General features: G+C 30.3%; 1 protein-coding gene across 1 annotated transcript in view; it reads left to right on the forward strand.

Annotated features, from left to right (window-relative positions):
• Nucleotides 1-304: 304 nt before the first annotated feature.
• LOC139482244 (zinc finger protein OZF-like) overlaps nt 305-14,116 on the forward strand; it is a 30,520-nt gene continuing 16,708 nt past the window's right edge. The window contains exon 1 of the mRNA XM_071265973.1: nt 305-321. The gene's annotated coding sequence lies outside the window, so the exon portion shown is untranslated. The remainder of the gene's footprint in view (nt 322-14,116) is intronic.

A 14,116-nucleotide genomic window follows, 5' to 3' on the forward strand; every position in this document is an offset into this window, starting at 1 on the left:
ATGTTGACTTTTACCAATATTGTTTTCCTTATTATGCTCATGAATAAAGAAGATGTGAGGTATACTTCAATGAGGCCGTACATCATATCAATTTCTTGTATATATATGTTGTATATAGTCATGATAGTATGGGATAATGTAACGTTTGTGGGTCATCGTAAATTCCCCTTTTTCTATTTTTAGATACTATATATAACTATAGTTGTCCGGTCACTTTTTCGCGGGGATCGTTTATCTCGTGCTTGAACTCAATGTCCAGACTTGGATATTTAAACCTCGTCAGGGCTGTATTTCTTTAGATTGGGGAAAACTTTCGTACCGGTAAGTTGTACTTTAAAATTTCATTTTATTTTGTATTTTGATGTTTGACTTAAATATTCATTTCTTCTCATTTGATATATTTCTTTTCGGTCTTGTAGTCAAACAGTTCTAAAATATTAAATTACGTTTCCGTTCCAGAATAAATAGAGGGAATTGTACACTAGCTAGAGATTTTATGATTTCGGGTTTATAAAGAGATGGAGTTCATTTTGATAGCGATATTTAACCAGATGGCTAATCCGAGGGGTATTTTGGAGTAACGGTCGTCAATCTACGGAATTGTTCGTGCCACAGGGACTCGGTTAGCAGATTAAAATTTTGTAAATCAATGTTTTTAATTTATTTTTTATTATTTCCTGTCTATTTGCATTGCTATATTAACGTATTTAACGTTGCCATTACTATTTCTTTGTTTTCTGGCAATGTTCAGTTTACTATCCATATCCATATACTGAAAAAACCTAAAGGGATCTAAGTCGCCATCTTGAATTGCCTTCCCTACTTTAGATAAAAAATAATTAAAAATATTAATAAATTACTATATACCTTACAACAGCCCTCATTTTCTTCCGAAATTATTCTTCTATCACATGCATATTTTGATTTGTGGATTAACAGAACCCTTACGCAGTTTCAGTTGCATTCGTGTCAGAAAAAATTGGAAAAGACTTAAAAGAAACATACACACATATGGAAAAACACAAATTAGAACTTGATATAGACAATATGTGGAATTTCTTTAAAACAAAAACAACAGAAAGTATCCAAAAGCATATACCAACTAAGCTAATAGGAAATAAAACCCACCTACCATGGATAGACTCAAAATTGAAAAAACTGATAAATAAGAAAAACAAATTTTATAAAAAGAAAAAACATGATAGCAAACATACTAAAAAATTTAAACAAATTAAAACACAATTACAGAAAGAGATGAGAAATGCCTATTGGAATTATATCGAAAACATGATTTTTGACATTGAAATACAAGAGCCTGAAAATTCGAGATTTAACAAACAACCTAAAAAACTCTTTTCATACATAAAAGGCCAAAACAATGAAAACACTGGTATTGCACCTCTTAGGAGTGAAGGTTTACTTCATACAGATCCCTTGAAAAAAGCTAACATATTAAATGAACAATTTAAATCAGCTTTTACATCTGAGACCAATACAGTTATCCCTGACAAAGGTCCATCAACACATCCAATAATGGACGATATAGACATCAACAGAGAAGGCATCTATAAATTAATTAAAAATATAAACCCAAAAAAGGCAACAGGACCTGATAACATCACTGGAATAGTGCTTAAAGAAAACATCAACACATGCACAGACATACTCACTCTAATTTTTACAAAATCAATGCAAACAGGAAAAGTACCTCACGATTGGAACCACGCAAATGTAACACCTGTTTTCAAAAAAGGAGACAAACATCATCCTGGTAACTATCGTCCAATTTCACTTACATGTATTTCATGCAAATTACTAGAGCACATAATTGCAAGCAACATTATGAAACACCTTGAATCCAACAACATACTTTATGACTTGCAACACGGCTTCAGGGCAAATAGATCATGCGAATCCCAAATAATATCACTAATTCACCAACTATGTTCAAATAACGACAAAAATATACAAACCGATCTTATCATCATGGATTTCGCAAAAGCCTTTGACAAAGTTCCACACAACCGTTTACTATATAAACTTAAATTTTTCGGTGTATCAGATCAAGCCGCAAACTGGATAAAATCTTTCCTTTCAAACCGTACACAAACAGTTATGCTAGAAAACCATTCCTCTGATAACATACCAGTTACATCAGGTGTTCCTCAGGGCACTGTATTAGGTCCAATACTATTTTTGATATATATCAATGACTTACCTGACTACTTACATCATAGTCAAATCAGGCTCTTTGCTGACGATAGCATCATTTACCGACAGATAAAATCACCATCAGATTGCCTTAAACTCCAGGAAGACCTAGAAGGAGCAATCAAATGGGAACAAGACTGGCTAATGCAGTTCCACCCTGATAAATGCAACATACTTAGAGTGACCACAAAGAAAACACCTATCCATTTTTATTACAACATGCACGGTCACATTCTTGAGTCAGTTGAAAATGCAAAATATTTAGGTATAACTATTTCATCAAATTTAAAATGGAACAAACACATTCAGAACATGACATCTAAAGCAAATAAGACCCTTGGATTCATCAGAAGGAACTTAAAAATAAACTCAGTAACCATCAAAGACCGAGCATACCAAGCCCTTATTAGACCAAAACTTGAATACTGCTGCACTGTCTGGGACCCCTACACAACAGAGAACATTAACTCCATAGAAAAAGTTCAAAGACGTGCAGCGAGATATGTATGCTCAAACTACAAATATACTGAAAGTGTAACAAACATGATTAACACACTCCACTGGCCAACATTACAAGAAAGGAGCTAGACTCAAAAGCAGATTAAATATGTTCCATAGAATAACAAACAACAAAATTGCCATACCACATACTGACATATTAATTAAAAGCCAATCAAACACCAGGTCTAGCCACGAACAAACATACCGACAAATTCGATGCAGCAAAGACAGTTACAAATTTTCATTTTTCTGCCAAACTATAAAAGACTGGAACAAATTACCAGAACCAATAGCCTGCAGCACCACTACTGAGTGCTTCAAGGAGAAACTCACTAGAGAGATGCTCCTTGACACTTACAAACACCTACATGTATAATATGTATCTTGTTTTTATCTTATACCAAAAATTAAAAATAAAAATTGAAAAATATTACTTACATATACATTTGTATCATAAAAATTGAAAAATTATTAAGAAACCAAAAATATATATTTTTAATCATTAACAATATTGTTAAACCAGGCATGCGCCGGAAAGTAATCATCAACCAGTTGATGTTTTTCTGTATATAAAGAAGAAGAAGAATATTCAAATTTCCCGGCGAAAGCAACGTATCATTCGGAAACTTCCAGGTTGATGCGTTTACTACAACGATAAATCCTTATAAACAGTAATGTATATAAAGTAGGGAAGGCAATTCAAGATGGCGACTTAGATCCCTTTAGGTTTTTTCAGTATATGGATATTGGATAGTAAACTGCACATTGCCAGAAAACAAAGAAATAGTAAGGGCAACGTTAAATACGTTAATATAGTAATGCAAATAGACGGGAAATAATAAAAAATAAATTAAAAACATTGATTTACAAAATTTTAATCTGCTATCCGAGTCCCTGTGGTTCGTGCCTTACTCTGAAATAGAATTTTGTATTATCGCATGTTTTGGTTTTGGATATTGAACTGGTCAATGATATTGAAAAACGTTTTCAGACATTGCTCTGGTTGGATTGAAAATTAAGGTAGATCGGGTGTTTAAATTTTCGCGCCTTCTGCGCATAAAGTTGCGCATTGATATCGTAAGTCATGTACATTGTCGTAATTTGCCATAACAATAAAATTTGATCATTAAATTATTTTTTTTTAATTTAAATACACTGAGAATGAGTTAAATAACTATTAACTGCAATTTCAAAACTTATTAAAGGCTATTGCAACAATTGTCATTGTCGAAATTGTACTTCCGTTCTAAAAATATGGAGCATGTTCTTGACGTCGGAGAAGACTGAAGAGAGAATAACTCATAATAATCGAACACGTGAACTGCTTTTCATGAATACTGTAATGCAGATCGAAATTATAGATAACGATCTTCATTTTGGTAGCTTTTGAAGCAGTTTCACCCTTGTCTTACGTTAGAAAATGTCCGGCGAATATGCGAAAGATGGATGTAAACAAATCACGAAAAGGGGGGAAAACTGATACATTGTAAGTAACTTCAAGTAGTAATCAATTGAATATAAATGCCCAAAGAGCGATTCACGACCCCTGAAAATAATTTGTTAGCTTAAAATTAGAGGAAGTAATTTCAAAACAATATCCGTGGCGAACTACAAAACAATGCCCCCCTCCCTCTTTTTAGGCTGAAATATACATGTAATTATAGGCAATTCATAGGCATAGCTCATGGTACTTCTATCATTCGTGTAATTGATTTGAAAATGTGTGGACCTAAGAGTTCAGGTGTGTATAGGTCATCTGCATAGGGGTCATATCATTTTGGTGTCTGGGAGAAAAAGGTCATGAAAGTAGGAGATTGATATAATATTAGTCCGAGATTACTCTGAGATGTGGGACGGCCCCAGCTTTTCTGGCAAAACAGCTGTTGGATGTCAGAGTAATCTCAGACTAATATAATATATGCAAACACAATTTTCTTGTTGTAAACCTAGAATATTTGAATGCGAATGCTGGTGATTTTGTTATTAAGCATGCACACTTAAAATTTAGAACATTTCCCGTCTAGACTGTTTAACTTATTTTTAAAAAATGAATCATTTCACAAAACTAACTTTCTTACTGATGCATGATGGTGTGGATGGAGTGTCCTTCATTTCTTTCTTATCTAATTCTTTATACCATTCATCTCTATTAACAATTAAACTTTTTATTCTTCATTTTTCTTTATTTCTTATAATTTAACACCCCATTATTCTTCATTGTTATGTCTATTTTCTTTACTTACAAATGTATTGTGCATATAACATGCATTTATTATTATTCTCTATTCTTTAAAACTTTTCCTGATCCTCCTATAATGTATTTCATCCTACAGAACCTTCATGAGAGAAAAACAAAACTTTTACTACCTAACAGCAAAACGGTCTTGTAATAAAAGGATTTTTTTTTTTATTTTAAAAGCTTATTAGGCCTCTGTTCATCATATTGCTGTTAACTGATCAACACAGTTATTTTGTACCGAGTGCATTTCTTTAACATGTTAAAGACAATAAATGAAAACTTTTTAAAATTGCACCTACATGTACATTATATGTACAGTGGGTGTTAAATTCTCTTGACAGCTTCAGACATACTAATTTTTAACCTTTTTCCAGCTGGTCCATTCATGACCAAAAGTTTTTTTACAGTGTACATGTAATTTCCACCTCTTTAAATACAAAATGTACTTCCTCTTTAAGGCATAATTTTTTTAAGGTGTATGAACAAAAATGGCAAGATATGTAAAGTTCACACTAGAGTATATTTGTAAACAAAGTAAAATCAAAGGATAATAACTATGTTCCTATCTAATAGGATAGAAGAACTTAACAGAATATAACCAACTTACATGTAGTGTGACCAGAGCTTACTTAATTAAAAGCTGTGAACCAGGTTTCAGGGCGATAAGATATATATATCATAGACAAAATTACTACTTTTATATTCAACTTTGGAAAGTGAAGAATTTTAACTATCAACATTTTTTGGGGCTTTCAACATTTCAACATTTAAATATTAAATATATTTTAAATGGCCTAATATTAAAGGTGTCGTGTTTTTAAAGCAATAAAATAGTTATTTGATGTACCAGACATGTCAGTTGTGAACTTGTCGGGGTGTGGGGTGGGGGGTGTGCTTGTTTGAAAATTTAATACTTTCGTGAAGTGCTTTTTTTTTTTTTTTTTTTTTTAACAGTTCTCATGTTTTATTGATAGTTTTTCACATTTGTTAGTTGATACATCAAATACCGGTACCTTATCCCGGCCTCGTTAACCGTTAGCAGTATATAATAAATTTTGTTAGTATTTGTTAGTTAAATTTGTGTTTGAAGCATACATTTTTAATAATAATATAATCTGACTGATTGTTAGTCAATTACAAATAGAAAAAAAAAAAAAATACAATATAAGCATATATAATTGCAAATCATTCACATTTATAATTACGTAATTTTGTACCGTATTTGACCCTTACTTTAACATCCTCATTACTGAATCAATCTACCTGACACATATTGCTCGTTTAGAAAAATCGTGCAGATGTCTTAATGTGATCAGATAATCGTAACTTGATTATTGAGGGATAATATACTTCACGTGTTAATCTTTTCGCTTTTGGATTATTATCAAAAGGTGAGATATTTTATGTTTATTTATTATTATAGAAATATGAATTTATTATCTTTGTACATACTCTGTACCTTATTGTGTTTTGATTTAAGTTTTAGAATATAGGTGTAATTTAAGGGTTTTTCTTTACGGCCGCTGAGGTGTCGATTTTTATATTTTATAATCGAACAGTTTAAAGATTTTTTTGAAATTTGCGAAGTAAATTACTTTTACTTTTTTTTACACATCTGTTAACTTCAAAATATAATTCAAATTCTTTTTTAAAGATATTGTATATGTCGGCGGATTTTGTTCTTTGCTCCGACGTGTAAAATGATTTGTAAATTGAGAAACCTATCAACGTTATAATAAGATTTATGTCATTATAATGTCGGTCTCCTATTTTATATCCAAAGACTATATCTATTAAGTTTATTTTCTTACAGAAGTTTATGATATTCATTTTTTCTGTTATTTTATTCCACAAATCTTTTAAAAATTTACAGTCGATAAAAAAATGTTGATAATTGTCTGTGCATTTGCATAAAGTACACTCTGACGTATTATATATTTTCCATTTAAAAAGATTTTCTGTGTTCGGCAATATATAGCTAAATAGTTTCCATTTATATACTTTAAGTTTGTTTGTGTATATTTCTTTGTTTGTAAATGATAAGGAGTGTTTAATTTGTAATGGTTTTACGCCTAATAATTTTTGCCATTTTATTAATCCAATGTTTGGAGTTGTTTTGTTTTTTAAAAAATATTGATATACGGTTTTGTTATCTAGCTCTGCTAAATTTATTTCTGTTTCATTCATTCTGATTATTTTTTCGTTAATATTAACGCGGGTTTTAACAGATTTATTTGTTTTCAGGATATCTATCCAACATTTTGGAATAGCTTTTTTTAATATTGATAGTTCGGCTATCCAGTTGTGTTTTATTTCTAACTTACGCAGTATTGTCTTTTCGTTGATTTGACCGTTTTCGTCAATTATTTCATTTATATAGATTATATTGCTTCCGATCCAATTGAGCATCAATAATGGTTTATTTTTATGTTTTTATTACCCCATATAATTTCTTTGCGTATTTCTCTAAAGTTAGTGGGTGATTTAGTGTGACCTCCACCTTTCCGTATCCAACATTTTACAATATCCAGATAAAATTCTGGTAGTTCAGTTGTTATTTTGAGTGGTTTTAAATTTTTAAGTTCTAAATTCATTTTGAAGATAAGGAAGTTTTTCCCGTATTTATCAAAAAAGAATCTCGGAATAATTGACCAATTTTCATGTTTTGACTCCATTAGTCTTGATACCCATTTAATTTTAAGTGTGTTGAAGTAGCTGTCGATATCTATCATATTAAGTCCTCCCGTACTGTAATCTGCTATGAGAGTTGACCTTTTTAATTTATCTTGTTTACCGTTCCAGATGAAATTAAAAATTTCTTTTTCTAGGTTGTCGCTATACATTTTATTTATGACTGTCATACTTGCTAAGTATGTAAATTGTGGGATGATAAGTGATTTGATAATAAGAATTTTACCGATGATCGTAAGATGTCTTTTTTCCCAAGATTTTATGAGTTTTTTTGCTTTTTCAAACTTATTTTCCCAATTTAGTTTTGCGCATTCTGCTTTATTTGTGCCGAAATACAATCCCAACACTTTAACGGGTTTATCTGTGAATTTTATATTATCTACCTTATCTTTACAATTTTTTAGTTTTCCTATCCAAATGCCTTCCGTTTTGTTTTTATTTAATTTAAGACCAGAAAATGTGCCAAATATTTCAATAACGTTTAATGCTGCTATAATTTCATTTTTTGATTTAAGAAAAAGAGTGGTATCATCTGCTAACTGGGAAATTTTCAAATTATGTTTTGAATGGTCAAGTTTGATTTCAAAACCTTTAATGTTATAATCATTCCTTAATTTACATGCCATAATTTCAACTGCGATCACGAAGATCATGGAAGAGCAGGGGCATCCTTGACGCACCCCCCTTTTTAGACTAATTGGTGCAGAAATCCATCCATTATTGAACACTGAGCTATTTATATCAGAATATAACGTCTTGATCCAGTTAATAAATGAACTATTAAAGCCGAAATGTTCGAGAGTTTGGTACATAAAGGTCCATTTTAAGGTATCAAATGCTTTTGAAAAGTCTAGAAACAAAATTGCACCTTCAACATTAAATTTGTCGGCGTAATCTATGATGTCTTGTATTTGTCTGAGATTGAAGCCAATATATCGTTTTTTTATATATCCTGTTTGGTCTGCATTTATTATTAAATTTAGTACATTTTTTATTCTTTGAGCTAATGTGTAAGAAAGTATTTTATAGTCCGAGTTTAATAAGGAGATTGGCCTATAATTTGAAAGATCTAGTGGATCATTCTTTTTGTATATAAGATTAAGAATACTTTGTCTTTGAGAAAATGGTAGCTTTTGCCTGTCGTAGCTTGTATTAAAGATGTTAACAAGGATTGGACCTAATGATTGCCAAAACTTTTTATAGAAATTTGTTGAGATACCATCTTTACCTGGGCTTTTATTGGGTTTTAAATTGTTTACTGCTAGTGTTAGTTCATCTATTGTAACATATCCATCGCACGTCTGACTTTCATTTTTTGATAATTTATTTTTTACTTCAGTACTGTTAATATATTCCCATGATTGGGCTATGTTTTCGTTTTCTTTTGAATATAGTTTTTCGTAAAATTTCTTTTCAATTTGAAGTATTTCACTTTGATCTGTAACAATATTTCCTTGGTCGTCAGCTTTTAGTTTTATTATTGTTTTTTTTGTTTGTTTATTTTTTTCTAGGCCTAAAAAGTAAGCTGTATTTTTTTCGCCTTTTTCTACCCAATCTTGTTTAGACCTTAATTGGGCGCCCTTAGCTTTATATTCATAATGTGTTTCTAGCTGATTTTCAATTTGATTTATTTTTTGCAAAATATCATTATTTTCATTTTTTTGGTATTTTTCAGTTAAGAGTGTTAATTTTTTTTCCATTTGCTTTATTTCGTTATTTTTATTGTAAGCTCTACTTTTGCAATAATTTATTGTAAATAGTTTAATATCAAGTTTAATCGCGTCCCAAAGAAGATGCATATCCGTAGTTGTGTCTTGCATGATAGTTTTATATTTTGCAATTATTGTTTCTATTTCTTTACAATATTCATTTTCTTCTAAAATAGAATTATTTAATTTCCAGTATCCTGGACCTTTACTTTCGGCCGTTACGCTTTGTAATTTAAGAGATACGCCTTGGTGGTCTGTGCTTTTTATTAATGCGGGTCTTATATCGCTTGATTTTGTATTGAGCACAAAATCTTTATTAATTAAAAAGTAATCAATTCGACTTGCTTGACTGAAGTTTTGTCTTTTCCAGGTAAACTGTACTTTTTTCGGATTTAAATATCTCCATATAAGATTTTAAACTGTTTACTGGTTTTATATTTTTTCGTTTTCCATTAGTAAGTTTTCTATCTAAGTTTGACAATGCATCGTTCATGTCGCCGCCTAGTATTACTGTTCCAATTGCATAATTACTTATGAAATCAGAGAGATTTTTAAAGAACTTGTTTCTTTCCGTTTCTATGTTTGGTGCATATATGTTAATGAGCGAATAAATTATGTTTTCTATTTCTATATTTAACATTAGTATTCTACCGTCTTTGTCTTTGTTTTCATTAATTACTTTACATTCTAACTTATTATCAATTATAATGGCTACCCCTCTACTTTGGGTTGTACCATGACTAAAATAGATAACGTTACTAGTTTCAGTATATAATTTTTTTTCAAGATTTTCATCAAAGTGACTTTCTTGTATAAAAGTTATAAGACTTTTTTGATTTTTTATCCATTGATAAAATCTTGTTCTTTTGTCTTTATCTCTGAGTCCTTTAACATTTAGCGTACATATATGGATGTCTTTTATCATATTGATTGATTTTAAATTTGTTATTTATTTTATTTAAAGTACGCTTGACTGACTCGTAACTACTTTCTTTGTTGATAAATTCTAAAGGTGTAACACGTGACAGCCTGGTGGTAAAGTTGTTTAAAACTGTTGGGTTACTTTTAGTACCATTCATTAAAATTTCAAAGTTGTTTATTATTTTGATTCTAATCATAGGTGGTTTGTGCATTCTTTCTTTTTTAAGTGCACTTTTAATTTTAAAAAGTGAAGATAAAAATAGGCATTGTTTTGTCTTTACACATAAACAGTTGTTGTTTATATAAATATATTTTTCTGGGACTTTCAATTTTTTATTTTTTATTATAGACAATAGACAATAGACAATATTTTATTCGCACAAACACATTTACATTAAATGGTTATGGCATACAAAATTAAAACAATAAACTGACAATAGTTAAATTGATTATAACTATATTAGAGTGACAGTGGTATTCACAGCGAAGAAGAAAAAGGCTATAAATATCAACAGTTTACACATTGTTAATGTTCATGAACAATTATAAAAAAGAACACAAACAAAAATTAGGTTGCATATTAAACAAAGTTACACAGATGTTCTTAATAATAGACAATCATTAATATACTTTATGGTGATTTTTATAATGACTGGTAGACTGCTATTTAAAAGTACAGTCAAATGATTTACTGTTATAGTGGACTGCAATTTAATAAAATTGAAATTAAGATTTTTATTAATATTTTGTATATAGGTATCCCTTAATGATTTATAGCATGGACAGATTGAGAAGAAATGGTATTCATCCTCAATTTCTTGTCTGTTACAGGATAAGCAAATGCGTTTATTTCTTTCAATGTTGGTATAACGCCCTCTTTCAATTGCTAGGGAATGCGCACTTAGTTTAAATTTACTGAAAACTGATCGGTCGGTTTTGAATTTACATATATCAATATATGGGGGCCTTTTTCTAATTCTTTTAGTATGACAAAAGAAATTTAATTTTTCACATTTATTGATAGAACAATTCATAATTTGATAAGCCTGGTCATAGATTCTTTGTTGGATACTATTTATGTGATATTTTAAATTAAAAGTATTAAAAGTGAGATGACCAAAACCTAATTTATTTAACCAGTCTTTTACAATGTTAACCCATTTACTTGTTTTCTCTACATTATTATATATTTTATGGACTAAAGTGTTAGGAGAGTTTACAATGTGGTTTAGAAATTTTATAGCTGAAAGGTGAATTTTAAAGTACAAAGGGATTCTGTTTGTCTCAGTTAAACAGGCTACATTTGTTGTTTTGCACTGTACTCCTAAAATTTCTTTAATAAATTTAATATGTAAATGTTCAAATGGATCTGAATCTTTGAACACTTGGCTTACACCCCAAACTTCACTTCCATAAAGAGTTATTGGAACAACTAAAGTATCAAATAATTTTTCAAGCATACTGCAGGAATTATCTAAAGAGACTGTTTTTTTAATTTTAAACCAAGCTTTTCTTCCTTTTTCCATAAGATTTTTTTTTGAATGATTTAAACTTCCTGAACAATTTATAGTTATTCCAAGGTAACAAATAGATTTAACAGTCTCAAGATGTTCTTTTTCTACTTTAAAATAATTACAATGAGATTTTCCATTAGAATTGAATATTATAATTTTTGATTTTTGTTTGTTAACATCAAGTTTCCATAGGGAACAAAATTTAGTTAACTCATTTAGTGCATTTTGTAGCCCTTCTTGGGTTTCAGACAATAAAATAATGTCATCTGCATATAATAATGATGTTAGTTTAACATCTCCTATAATAATTGGTTGAGTGTTTGCATGATCAAGGTCATTTACAAGGCCATTTATATAAATATTAAACAAAGTGGGGCTAAGTACATCCCCTTGTTTTACTCCGCAATTTGATATAAATTCATGGCTAATACCATTTTGAAATTTAATTCTGCATTTGTTGTCATTATATTAGCTTTTTCCCCAAAAGTGCCTAGTTTAGTTAAAGTTTCCGCTTGCCGTATGTGATCGTTTGGCATGTTTGTTCTAACTTTAAATATAAGCTTTATGATGTTTTCTGATCTTATGCATGTTATAAGGTGTTTACATATTATACAATGTATACAATAAAGAAATACGAGTACATGACAGTAGCGCAAGCATGCAAACCATGCGCGTACAATGATGGTAACATACAAACTGTAACACATGTATGATAAAAACAGAGAATACCTATACGTTGTTAGACAGTCTTTTGGTATCTCTGTTGTGTTCTCGTAACAAATAGTATACAACAAATTACATATTAACCAATGTATATATAGCTGTAAGTCTTTACATTGCGTTATTGTAATATAACAAGTTCTATAACACAAAGTCATTCGTTTACTACATAATTTCCTTGCTGTATTATATGGAACGCCATCACTGCCTTATAAGAAGACACTACTATGACATGATGCAAATGTTGCTTACATGATGTGAATTCTCCTTTATATGATGTGAATTCTTCATTACATGATGTGAATTCTTCTTTACATGATGTGAACTCTTCTTTACATGATGTGAACTCTTCATTACATGATGTGAATTCTTCTTTACATGATGTGAACTCTTCATTACATGATGTGAATTCTTCATTACATGATGTGAATTCTTCATTACAAGATGTGAATTCTTCATTACATGATGTGAATTCTTCTTTACGTGATGTGAACTCTTCATTATATGATGTGAATTCTTCATTACATGATGTAAACTCTTCATTACATGATGTGAAAACTTCATTACATTACATGATGTGAAAACTTCATTACATTATGTGAAAACTGCATTACATGATGTAAAAACGTCTTTACGTGATGTGGTTTTTTCATTACATGATGCGAAACTTTCCTTATGTGCTGTTAAAATAAAAACCCTTGTACATGATGCGAATACTTTAGTGTATGATGTGAATATTGCAGTACGTGATGACAGAACTACATTACCTGATATGATCGTCACCTTATAATTGTACGTCATGTAAATTGTTAAATGAGACCATCCTCCCGGGACGTGTAGTTGCCAGTATTGTGTCCCTATTCGACCATTTGGACACCTGATGTCAGATTATAGCTGAACAACAGACAATTAAATAAATGAGACTCTGTTTAGTCACAAATGTACAATAATTGCGGACAAAAGAGAGTTAAAAAACTTTTTTAAATGAAGTTCAAAAATAGAGTAATTTCAAATGTAAAATGAAAAATAAAGTGTTCCCAGAGTTAGTCCTTAGTAAAGTAAATTGGCTTCGCGTTGTATTTTAAGTAGTAAAATAGCACCAAGAAGAGATGACTAACTCAGTCTAGCGAACTGCACCGAAGTGGTGACTAACTCTAAACTCAAGTGGACTACTGGGCTTTGTTCATTGTTGAAGGCCGTACAGTGACCTATAATTGTTAATGTTTGTGTCATTTTGGTCTTTTGTGGATAGTTGTCTCATTGGCAATGATACCACATCTTCTTTTTTATACTACAGTCCGGCGAGTTTTTTTAGACCTGTACAAGGCCGACTCCGATTGAAAAACAATTAAAATCCTTATATTGTCATTAAACCGGATAACTTTTACATTAAAGGTACTGAAAACAAATTGAATAAACTAATATGCATTAAACATTACAGAAACATCAAAAGTTAAATACTAAATCAGTTAAATTAACAATCCTTACTTTTATCTCACTATGGACATGATGGAGTTTGAATCAAATTAAACTTAAAATAAACATTTACAGCTAATTTCCGAAAACATGTAGAGCAAGACTTTAGTTAGCTTCCTTGCTTTTTTTTAAAT

The sequence above is a fragment of the Mytilus edulis genome, chromosome 7, assembly GCF_963676685.1.
Source record: "Mytilus edulis chromosome 7, xbMytEdul2.2, whole genome shotgun sequence".
Taxonomy (NCBI): domain Eukaryota; kingdom Metazoa; phylum Mollusca; class Bivalvia; order Mytilida; family Mytilidae; genus Mytilus; species Mytilus edulis.